We start from the raw sequence: 12,447 nt of genomic DNA, 5'->3' as shown, positions 1-12,447 counted from the left end.
TTTATATTGTCATTTATTGTTGCAGCTTTTACTCTTCCTCAACGCTTTGGGGGCTAAGTGCTCTGGTCAAGAGAGAACGTGGGGCTGCTGGGGCAGGAGACTAGAAGAATGGAGACAAGACAGGGTGTGATCAAGTCTCTTCTCAAGTCTCTTTTATTGAAGGGAATTCTGAGGTATTTATATACACAAGCAGGAGAACACAGGTGAAAACACTTTACCACGAGCACCATACAGCTGAGGTCACTAAACAGCAAAACAAGCTATGTGGGATAAACAATATACTTATCAGAGTGTGCTTCAGCTGTTATAGGCTTTTGACAACCAAGTCTTTCATCAGGGTATATGGTTCCAGATGGCTGCAAAGTTGATCTAGCCGCTTTCTACTAAAGTCGGCTCCCAACAGGTCCCCCTTTTTAATTTTTTTCAAAAGGGAAGGCTGGGAAAACTTACGGAAACAGTGCCTGTCAGAGTCCCCTATTTCCAGCCTGTAATATCGGACCTGTATGGGTTTACCAAAGCCATCAGTTTGTTGAACAGCATGAACCCGAGAGACAAGAGACTTAATATCTAAACTGTTGATATAAAAGCAACACTCTTTAAGGCAACACACAACTTCCCCTGTTGGAGAAGTAAAAGGTCTAAGCTTTGTACCCACAAATTTTCAATAGAAGAAATTATACCAATGAAATCCTTGAATTTTGCATCAGTTTAGTAACAATTATACAGATTAAGACAGCCTAATATTAACCACCTCAGTCCCCAAGTCCAGGGAATTGGGGCACCGACTCTTCATTAACTTCTTCAAGCTGAACATGGGCGTTGAGATATTAGAAGAGGGATGAGGGGAAGGGTAAATTGATAAGCCTCTGACATCTGTCTTAACTGCATCCTGCTGGAAGTCCAGGGCATCAGTGAACATGCAGGTGATAAGATTCATTCTCCAAAGCTGTGTATTCTGCAATATACAAATCTCAAAACAAATTTTAGTATCAAGATAATTATTTTGTTTGATTCTCTGGAATCTAGTGTTCTGGAGGCCTACCTCTGTCATGTCTGATCCATATAATTCTGGAAGACATAACTACTACCTTAATGACCTCTTCAGAAAACACATAGAAAACCCCTTTTTCCCAAATCAGCCTTTCCTTAAGCCAGTAACCAGAAAAACCTTTACATTGAGTTTTTATCCAGAAAAATATAACTATATAACTCAAAATCACACCCATTTTGAAAGTTAAATCAATTAACATTATCATTCTGCTTAGCTCTCTGTCTAGAGCAGCCTTCTATTTATTCCTCGCGTCTTTAAAACCTTTTTCATCTGTTTTTACTCACTTATTTCTTGCCCCATTTTCGTTACTATAACCTTTATCTATTTATCTGTTTGGCTCTCTTGACTCAGAGCAGCTTGCAATTTACTCCTTGCATCTTTAAAACCTTTTTCATCTGTTTCTGCTTACTTATTTCTTGCCCCGTTTTTGTTACTATAACCTTTATCTATCTGTTTGGCTCTCTTGACTCAGAGCAGCCTGCAATTTACTCCTTGCATCTTTAAAACTTTTTTCATCTGCTTCTGCTTATTTTTTTGCCCCATTTTTGTTACTATACAATCACCTTTGTTTCACTTCCGAATTCAGCCAGCTCCGTCAGTCGACTGGTTCTCCAGTGCAGGGTGTCTTCCACTGTATCCTGCTTACTGGAGTTCAAAAGTTGAGGCTCTGTCAGTCGGACTGGTTCTCCAGCGCAGGGTGTCTTCCACTGTATCCCGCTTACTGGAGCTCTAACGTTGAGACTCTGTCAGTTGACTGGTTCTCCAGCGCAGAGTGTCTTCCACTGTATCCCGCTTACTGGAGTTCAAACGTTGAGGCTCTGTCAGTCCACTGGTTCTCCAGCGCAGGGTGTCTTCCACTGTATCCCGCTTACTGGAGCCTGACATTGGACGCCACAAATGTTGTGGCCTTTACTCTGCCTCAACGCTTTGGCTAAATGCTCTGGTCAAGAGAGAGAGAGAGTGGGGCTGCAGGGGCAAGCAACTCGAAGAATGGAGACAAGACAGGGTGTGATCAAGTCTCTTCTCAAGTCTCTTTTATTGAAGGGAATTCTGAGGTATTTATATACACAAGCAGGAGAACACAGGTGAAAACACTTTACCACGTGCACCATACAGCTGAGGTCACTAAACAGCAAAACAAGCTATGTGGGATAAACAAGATATTTATCAGAGTGTGCTTCAGCTGTTATAGGCTTTGACAACCAAGTCTTTCATCAGGGTATATGGTTCCAGATGGCTGCAAAGTTGATCTAGCCGCTTTCTACTAAAGTCGGCTCCCAACAATTTATTATATTTTGGATTATTTTAGTTTATTCTAAGGCCTAAACTTTGTTCTTAACACTTTCTCAGAAACACAAGTAAATGATATACCTTTGCAATGGTGTGCATGTGCTAGTTACAGGACAACTTGGAGGTGTTGATTTTGTAGACTATGTGAGTACTAGATATCAAACACAGCTAGTTAAGTTTGATAGCAAAAACCCTAAACTGAAGAGTGAACTCCCTGGCCCTTATTTCAGTTTCAACAATATTTGCATTATGTACTGCTGTGTGGGTATGCATACAAACCAAGTGTATTCAGAGAAAAATTGAATGAGTAACGTGGATGTCCAAAAGAGTGAACTCTGGTCTTCACCCTTAAAAGAGACAATGTTTACTCCCTGAGACAATTCTCTATCATTTACTTGTGTTTCTGAGAAAGTGTTAAGGACAAATTTTAGGCCCCTTTACATGGTGGTTCTGCTTCTCTGACCTGCCTACTCCTTTGGCATGGTGTTTCCCTTTTTCTCCTCCTTGCAGTCCCTAGCCAGTGAACCTTAAATCCCACTTATGTCTCTACTCCCTATTTATTGGCTGCTGGCATCTTTATTTACCAATCAGAATTAATTGGAGACAGGTTACCAGAAGCTACATGCAGACCCTCTCATATAAACTGTTTTTGGGGACCCAATTAACATTAGAATACAAGCAGCTACATTTCCCTCTTTTTGTCCAATTAAAAAGGCTCTTTTCTCTCAGATATACATAGAACACAATTATCCTAACTTACAAAGAGTTCACAATTCTGTACCTCAATCATGTTTGATTTCAACTTGTATTACCATCTGAAAACCATCCTTTCAAATCTTGAACATCTTCCTTAATGTTAAACAACTTAAGTTCAATTATGAAACAATAACTAGTCTTTAACCCTAGTAGTGATCTGAGAAGGAATTAAATATTACCTGAAATGTAGGAAGCACATAGTTTCCAAAATATATACAATTTGTAGAGATATCTGGACAGTCATCCTTGAACTCAGAAATCCGCTTGCCTCTGCCTCCCAAGTGCTGGGATTAAAGGCGTGTGCCACCACTGCCCGGCAACTTGTTTATCTTTTGAGTATATGAAGGCTACTGATTTGTTTGAGTTGATTTTATATCCAGCCACTTTGCTGAAGTTGTTTTTATCAGGTTTAGGAGTTCTCTGGTGGAAGTTTTGGGGTCACTTAAGTATACTATCATATCATCTTCAAATAGTGAAATTTTGACTTCTTCCTTTCCAATTTGTATCCCTTTGACCTCCTTTTGTTGCCTAATTGCTCTGGCTAGGACTTCGAGTAGTATATTGAATAGGTAGGGTGACAGTGGGCAGCCTTGTCTAGTCCCTGATTTTAGTTGGATTGCTTCAAGTTTCTCTCCATTTAGTTTGATGTTGGCTACTGGCTTGCTGTATATTGCTTTTACTATGTTTAGGTATGGGCCTTGAATTCCTGATCTTTCCAAGGCTTTAACAGAAAGGGATGTTGAATTTTGTCAAATGGTTTCTCAGCATCTAGTGAGATGATCATGTGGTTTTTTTCTTTGAGTTTGTTTATATAGTGGATTACATTGATAAATTTCCATATATTGAACCATCCCTGCATTCCTGTGATAAAGCCTACTTGGTCATGATGGATGATTGTTTTGATGTGTTCTTGGATTTGGTTTGGGATAATTTTATTGAGTATTTTTGCATGGATATTCATAATGGAAATTGGTCTGAAGTTCTCTTTCTTTGTTGGGTCTTTGTGTGGTTTAGGTGTACATGTAATTGTGGCTGCATAGAAGGAATTGGGTAGTATTCCTTCTGTTTCTATTTTGTGGAATGTTTGAAGAGTATTGTTATTAGGTCTTCTTTGAAGGTCTGATAGAGTTCTGCACTAAACCCCTCTGGTACTGGTTTTTTTTTTGGGTTTTGAGGTTTTTAATGACTGATTCTATTTCTTTAGGGGTTATGGGACTGTTTAGATGGTTTATCTGTTCCTGATTCAACTTTGGTACCTTGTATCTGTCTAGAAAATTGTCCATTTCATCCAGATTTTTCATTTTTGTTGAGTATAGGCTTTTGTAGTAGGGTCTGATTATTTTTTGAATTTCCTCAGTTTCTGTTGTTATGTCTCTCTTTTTATTTCTGATTTTGTAAATTTGGATACTGTCTCTGTGCCCTCTGGTTAGTCTGGCTAAGGGTTTTGTTGCAGCCCGAGCTTGGGGGCCAAAATGTTGCTGGCTGCTCTGTTAATGTTGGAACCTGCACTGCCAAAAGCCTTGGGGGCAAAACTGTCAGTGCCTGCACTGCCCCAAGCTGCTCCAGTCCTCAGGTCAGGGTTCACCAAGAGAGAGAGTGAAGATGGATGCAAAGAATGGAGACCAGACAGTGTGATTCAATCACATTTATTCTTCAGTCTCTCTTCCTAGTTCAAGTCCCAAGTCTTGAGTTCCTAGTCCCTAGTTCCTAGTCCCTAGTGCCTCCAAGTTCCAAGTTTCCAGTTCCAAGTTCTAGTCTCTAGTCTCATCCAAGTACTCTTCCAAGTACAAGTGTCTAATCCAAGTTGCCTGCCTCAAGTCTACTACCTACTACCTAATAATTTCTTCTGTCTGCCTCTGGTGTTTTATATGTCTCACTTCTAAGCCATGCCTTTAAGTCACGCCTTTAAGTCACGCCCTTAGGCCTTATCTCTAAATCACACCTTATGTCACACACACTCAAGGGAAAATTCTGGGTATCTAAAACAAGATGTCATCAGAGTGTGCTCAGGTGTTATAGGCTATTGTAAATAAGTCTCTTGTCAGGGTATATGGCTCAAGATGGCTGCAAGGATGATAGCCACCTTCTGTCGGCTCCCCACAGGGTTTCTCTATCTTGTTGATTTTCTCAAAGAACCAGCTCCTGATTCTTTGTTGACTTTTTGTATACTTCTTTTTGTTTTTACTTGGTTAATTTCAGCCTTAAGTTTGGACGACTCTGTTTGGCTAAGAAACTAATTCTTCTCACCTCCTGATCTTTTTAAAATGATTTTTAAAAATTTACTTATATATATTTTAAATTCAGCCATTGTTGTTCCTCCTGTTCTCCCCATCCACAGTTCCTCATCCTATTTCTCGCCCCCTTGTATCCACCAGGATTAGGCACATCTTCTCCCACTGAGGCCAGTCCAGGTAGTCCTCTGCTGTGTATGTGCTGGGGGCCTGGGACCAGCCCATGTATGCTGCCAGGTTGGTTGTGCAGTTTCTGTGAGCTCCCTGGGGTCTGGGTTAGTTGAAACTGCTGATCTTCCTATGGGGTTGCCCTCCTCTTCAGCTTCTTTCCCTAATTCAACCACAGCGGTCCCTGACTTTAGTCCGATGGTTGGGTGTAAGCATCTGTGTCTGTCTAAGTCAGCTGCTGGTAGGGCCTCTCAGAGGACAGCCCTACTAGACTCCTGTCTGTAAGCACACTGTAGCATCAGTAATAGTGTCAGGCTTTGGTGCCCGCCACCCCCATGAGATGGATCTCAAGTTGGGCCAGTCACTGGACTGTCTTTCCTTCAGTCTTGTCTCAATTTTTCTCCCTGAAGGTCTTTTAGACAGGAACAATTCTGGGTCAGAAATTTTGACTGTGGGTTGGTAATCCCACTCCCCCACTTGAGGCCCTGCCTATTTACTGGAGGTAGACTCTTCAAGTTCTTTTCCCCAGTCTTAGGCATTTTGTCTATGGCCACCTCCATTGAGCCTTGAGAGTTTCTCACCTCCCAGGAATGTGGTACTTTATAGAAGGTGCCCCCACCTGCCACTCCCCGAGGCTGCATATTTTTATTCATTTGGCTGGCTCCCTGGCTTCTCTCCTGTCCCTCCCCAGATTCCTGATCCGATTCGCCCTTTCCCCCCTTCCCTCTCCCACCCATGTCCCTCTCTCCCTCTGCTGCTCATGATTATTGTCTCCCCTCTTCTAAGTGGAATTGAAGCCTCCTCACTTTGGCCTTTCTGCTTGTTAAACTTCTTGCAGTCTATGGGCTGTATCCTAGGTATTCTGTACTTTTTGGCTAAAATCCACTTATTAGTGAGTACATTTCATGCATGTTCTTTTAGGTCTGAGTTACCTCACTCAGGATGATATTTTCTAGTTCCATCCATTTGCCTGAAAAATTCATGATGTCCTTGTTCTTAATAGCTGAATAGTATTCCATTCCATTGTGTAAATGAACAAATCTGTATCCATTTTTTAGTTGAGAGACATCTGGGTTATTTCCAGCTTCTGGCTATTATAAATAAGGCTGCTATGAACATAGTGGAGCAGGTGTCCTTGTGTATGGTGGAGCATCTTTTGGGTGTATGCCCAAGAGTGGTATAGCTGGGTCTTCCAATTTTCTCAGGAACCTCCAGATTGATTTCCAGAGTGGTTGTATCTGTTTGCAATCCCACCAGCAATGGAGGAGTGTTCTTCTGTTTCCACATCCTCACCAGCATGTGCTGTCACTTGAGGTTTTGGTCTTAGCCATTCTGGTTGGTGTAAGGTGGAATATCAGAGTTGTTTTGATTTGTATTTCCCTGATCACTAGTGACTTTGAACATTTCTTTAAGTGCTTCTTGGCCATTCAAGGTTTTTCTGTTGTGAAATCTCTGTTTCACTCTGTACCCTATTTTAAAATTGGGTTGTTAGGTTTTTTGGAAGTTAACTTCTTGAGTTCTTTATATATTTTGGATATTAGCCTGTGGGGAGCGGACAAAAGGTGGCTATCATCCATGCAGCCATCTTGAGCCATATACCCTGACAAGAGACTTGATTGCAACAGCCTACAACAGCTGAGCACACTCTGATAACATCTTGTTTTAGATACCCAGGATTTTCCCTTGGGTGAGTGAGACTTAAAGGTGTGATTTAGAGCCGAGACTTAAGGTGTGATTTAGAGATAAGACCTAAGGGTGTGACTTAAGGGTGTGACTTAGAGGTGTGGCTTAGAAGTGAGACATATAAAAGGCGAGAGGCAGACAGAGGAGATTATTAAGTATTAGGCACTTGGAGTAGGCACTTGAGACTCGAGACAGGAATTAGGTATTAGGCACTTAGCACTTGGAGAAAGAACTTAGAACTGGGAAAGAGACTATCAACTGGAACTAGGATCAGGTGCTAGGAACTAGGGACTTGGAACTAGTGACTTGGAGAGAAGAAGAGAGACTGAAGAATAAACGGGATTGAATCACACTCTGTCTGGTCTCCATTCTTCGTGTCTGTCCTCACTCTCTCTCTTGCTGAACCCCAACCCGTGGACTGGAGCAGCTTGGGGCAGTGCAGGCTCTAACAGTTTAGCCCCCAAGGCTTTTGGCAGTGCAGATTCCAACATTGACAGAACAGTCAGTGACATTTTGGCCCCCAAGCCTGGGGCAGAGTGGCTCTCAACATTAGTCCTTTATCAAATGTGGTGTAGTGAACATGTAAGGTGGCTTCTGACAGCCAGGCTAGGAGAAGCAGCTGACATCCAGGCTAAGAGATAAGACCAGACCAGCCAAGGCTGGGAGGAGATAACCAGCAGAGGAGCCCTGCGCATAGATTAAGAAGTGTGATGTTTTCAGTAAAGTGTTAAGGATGGATAAGGGTAGGATAGAGTATAAGAACCCTGACCAGAGAAGGAAAGTCAGTTCAAAATGACCTGCCTGTGAACTCCATGCCGGTCTGAACTCCACTCAGCCCTATGAGTGAACAAACCACCAACTGATAATCTGTGGGCCCAGAGACCAGCGGAGCAAGACTCACTGAATGCAAAGAGGTGAGCCCGAGCCTGAGACACGCCGATCAGGTCTTGTAATGACATGTTATCTATCCTTTTGTTAGGAATATTAGCCACAGCAGTTACATTCTTTTGTCTGTGTGTGATAGTGGAAGAAGAGGTCCGCTCCTCAACCACAACAATTGCGTGTGACCCCGAGTGTGGAATTAAAGCATTAGAAAACCAGTCTGACAGCTGCTTGTTGCATTATTGTCTACCCCAAGGGCACCTCCTGTCAGAACCAACTGGCAGTGTAGGGGAATAAGTGCTCACGACACGTGGGGTTAGTGAAGATGTTTTTCCCAGTTGGTAAGCTGCCGATTTGCCCTAGTGACTGTGTCTTTTACCTTACAGAAGCTTTTAAGTTTCATGAGGTCCCATTTATAAAGAGTTGCTCTTAGAGCCTAAGCCATTGAGCCACTGGAATTCCATTCAAGAAATTTCCCCCTGTGCCAATGAGTTTGAGGCTCTTTCCTACTTTATCTTCTATTCAATTCAGTGTATCTGGTTTTGTGTTGAGGTCCTTGATCCATTTGGAGTTGAGCTTTATGTAAAATAATAAATATGGATCTATTTTCCTTTTTCTACAAACAGACTGCCAGTTAGACCAGCACCATTTATTGAAGATGCTTTCTTTTGTTCGTTGTATGTTTTTGGCTGCTTTGTCAAAGATCAAATGTCCATAAGTGTGTGCATTTATTTCTGGGTCTTCAATTATATTCCATTGATTAACCTGTCTGTCTCTGTACCAATACCATGAAGGTTTTTTTTTTTTAAATTACTATTGCTCTGTACTACAGGTTGAGGTCAGTGATGGTGAATCCCTCAGAATTTCTTTCATTGTTGAGAATGGCTTTGGCTATCCTGTTTTGTTTTTTTTTTTCATATGAAATTGAGAATTGCTCTTTTCATGTCTGTGATGAATTGTGTTGAAATTTTAATGGAGATTGTCTTTTTTGGGGGGCGGTATTGTCTTAAATCTGTAGATTGCTTTGGATAGGATGGCCATTTTTACTATGTTAATTCTGACAATCAATGAGCATGGGAGACCTTTCCATCTTCTGAAGTCTTCAATATTTTTCTTCAGAGGCTTGAAGTTCTTGTCATACAGATCTTTCACTTGTTTGGTTAGAGTTACACCAAGATATTTTATATTATTTGTGACTATTGTGAAGGGTGTCATTTCCCTAATTTCTTTCTCAGCCTGTTTATTATTTGTATAAAGGAAGGCTACTGATTTATTTGAGTTAATTTTATATTCTGCCACTTTGCTGAAGTTGTTTATCAGCCAAAGAAGTTCTCTTATAGATTTTTTAATCATATCATCTGCAAATAGTGATACCTTGACTTCTTTGCCAATTTGTATCCCCCTGATCTTCTTTTGTTGTCTTATTGCTCTAGCTAGAACTTCCAGTACTATATTGAATAGGTAGGGAGAGAGCAGGCAGCCTTGTCTTTCCCCTGATTTTAGTGGGATTGCTTCAAGCATCTCTCTATTTAATTTAACATTTGCTGTTGGTTTGCTGTTTATTGCTTTTTTAGTGTTTAGGTATGGGAATTCCTGATCTCTCTAATAACTGTTAACATGAAAAGGTGCTGTATTTAGTCAAATGCTTTTTTGAGTATCTAATAAGATGATCATGTGGTTTTTTCCTTTGAGTTTGTTTATATAGTGGATTACATTGATGGATTTTTGTATATTGAATCATCCCTGCATCCCTGGGGTGAAGTCAACTTGATCATGGTGAATGTTGGTTTTTCATGTGTTCTTGGATTGGTTTAGGAGAATATATTGAATATTTTTGCATCAATAATAAGCAAAATTTGTCTCAAGTTCTCTTTCTTTATTGGGTCTTTGTGTAGTTTAGATATCAGAGTAACTGTGGCTTCATAAGATGAATTAGGTATTTTGTGGAATAGTTCAAGGAGTGTTGGTATTAGCTCTTCTTTCTAGGTCTGGTAGAATTATGCACTAAAACCATCTGGCCCTGGGCTTTTTTGTTTGGGAGACTTCTAGTGACTTCTATTTCCTAAGGGAATATGGGACTGTATAGATAGTTTACCTGCTCTTGATTTAACTTTGGTGTGTGTTATTGAAGACCCCCATACTCGGGAGACCCTTCCTCAAGCCTCCGGAAATCGCGACCACCCAAAAATCACAAGAAACCATACCTGGATGCAATCAGCAGAGGTTTATTAGGGGAGGAGCCGGCGGTCAAAAACGACAAGCTCTTTAGCTCCAAGAGCAGGGTTTTTGGCCCCATGTGGTGGGTTAAAGGGTCTTTTATAGCATGGGGTGGGGGGAGGAAGGCATTTTCACACGCTTACACATGATTGGTTGTTTTACAAATTTTGAACATAGCACTGGGAAGACCAAGGGAGGGGTAACCAAGAACAGTGGAACATTTCAGAGAATCTAGCCCAAATGTTCTAGAGTCATGTGAGATCACTCTGCACACTCATTCTTCTCAAAAATGTGGTTTTCACGATGCTATTGTGTCCTATTCTGCCATTTCAGATTACTATCTTTACTTTTTCCGGCTATAGGGCTATGGCCCCACCTAGGTGATAGCATCTTTATCTGTAGTCAGGAATGCCTTCCTGCCTTGGGCGAGGCTTGGGGAATGTAATCCAGCAAGTGTCCTTCACCTGGAATGTGAAGGTCTGAAATCTTATTTTCAGTTCCGAGTTCTGTAAGGCGAAAAATCTACACATATTTCATAAAATGGCCTTTATAATTTTCCACTCTACATTATCTGTCTAGAAAATCACTCATTTCATCTAGATTTTCCAGTTTCATTGAGTAAAGGCCTTTGTAGTAAGATTTGATGATTTTTTTTTGAATTTCCTCAGTTTCTATTGTTAGGTTTCCCTTTTAATTCCTGTTTTTTTTTTTTTTTTCAATTTGGATACTGTCTCTGTGTCCTTCAGTTATTTTGGCCAGGGGTTTATCTATCTTGTTGATGTTTTTTCAAAGAACCAGCTTTGGGTTTTGTCGATTCTTTGTATTGTTCTCTTTGTTTCTAACTGGTTGATTTCAGCCCTGAGTTTGACTATTTCCTGCCATTTCCTGCTCTCTACTCCTCTTGGGTGTGTTTACTTCTGTTTGTTCTAGTGCTTTCAGGTGTGCTGTTAACTTGCTAGTGTAGGAGCTCTCCAATTTCTTTATGAAGGTGCTTAGTGCTATGAATTTTCCTCTTAGCACTGCTTTCATTATGTCCCATAAGTTTTGACATGATGTGTCTTTATTTTCGTTGAATTCTACAAAGTCTGTAATTTCTTTATTTCTTTCTTGATCAAGTTATCACTGAGTAGAGAGTTGTCCCATTTACATGGATATGTGGGCTTCCTGTTGTTTTTGCTGTTATTGAAGACCAGCAGTACGCCATGGTGATCTGATAGGATGCATGGGATTATTTCAATTTTGTATCTGTTGAGGCTTGTTTTGTAACCAACTATATGGTCAGTTTTGGAGACAGTACCATGAGGTCCTGAGAAGAAGGTGTATTCTTTTGTTTTAGGGTGAAATGTTCTGTAGATATCTGTTAATTCTATTTGGTTCATAACCTCTATTAGTTTCACTGTGTCTCTGTTTATTGTCTGTTTCAATGACCTGTCCATTGGTGAGAGTAGGATGTTGAAGTCTCCCACTGTTATTGTGTGAGGTTCAATGTATATTTTGAGCTTTGGTAAAATTTCTTTTATAAATGTGGATGCCCTTACATTTGGCTAATAGATATTCACAACTGAGACTTCATCTTAGTCAATGTTTCCTTTGATAAGTATAAAGTGTCCTTTCCAGTCTCTTTTGATAACTTTTGGTTGAATGTCTATTTTATTGGATATTAGAATGGCAACTCTTGCTTGTTTCTTGGAACCATTTGCTGGGAAGACTTTTTTCCAGCCTTTTACTCTGAGTTAGTGTCTGTCTTTGTCATTGAGGTGATCGACAAACTGGTGATCGACCATGGCAGAAAGCTCAGGCCAGGAGGCTCCAATGAATTTTTAAAGTGAGTTTTTGCTTGACATTAAGCACCATCTGTAGTAATATATTTTAAAATAAATCCCTGCATGTGGTTACTACCTGCCTCAATGGTTTATGTTCCTGAATGAGACACACACACGTGGGCTGGATAGGTGGCTCAGTGGTTAAGAGAACTGACTGCTCCTGAGTTTAACTCCCAGAAACCATATGGTAGCTCACAACTGAAGAGGTCAGCTTTGGAAAGGTCATGGGACACTTGCCCCTCTGGAAGGGAGAGGCTAATTAACATTCCTCAGATCATGGGGGGGGGGGACCAACCACGGGAGGGGACACATTCCACAGGACAGACCGTTGGCTACAGACAAGGGA

The sequence above is a fragment of the Arvicanthis niloticus genome, chromosome 3 (genome assembly GCF_011762505.2).
Source record: "Arvicanthis niloticus isolate mArvNil1 chromosome 3, mArvNil1.pat.X, whole genome shotgun sequence".
Lineage (NCBI taxonomy): Eukaryota > Metazoa > Chordata > Mammalia > Rodentia > Muridae > Arvicanthis > Arvicanthis niloticus.
Note: the sequence above shows the minus strand (reverse complement) of the source record.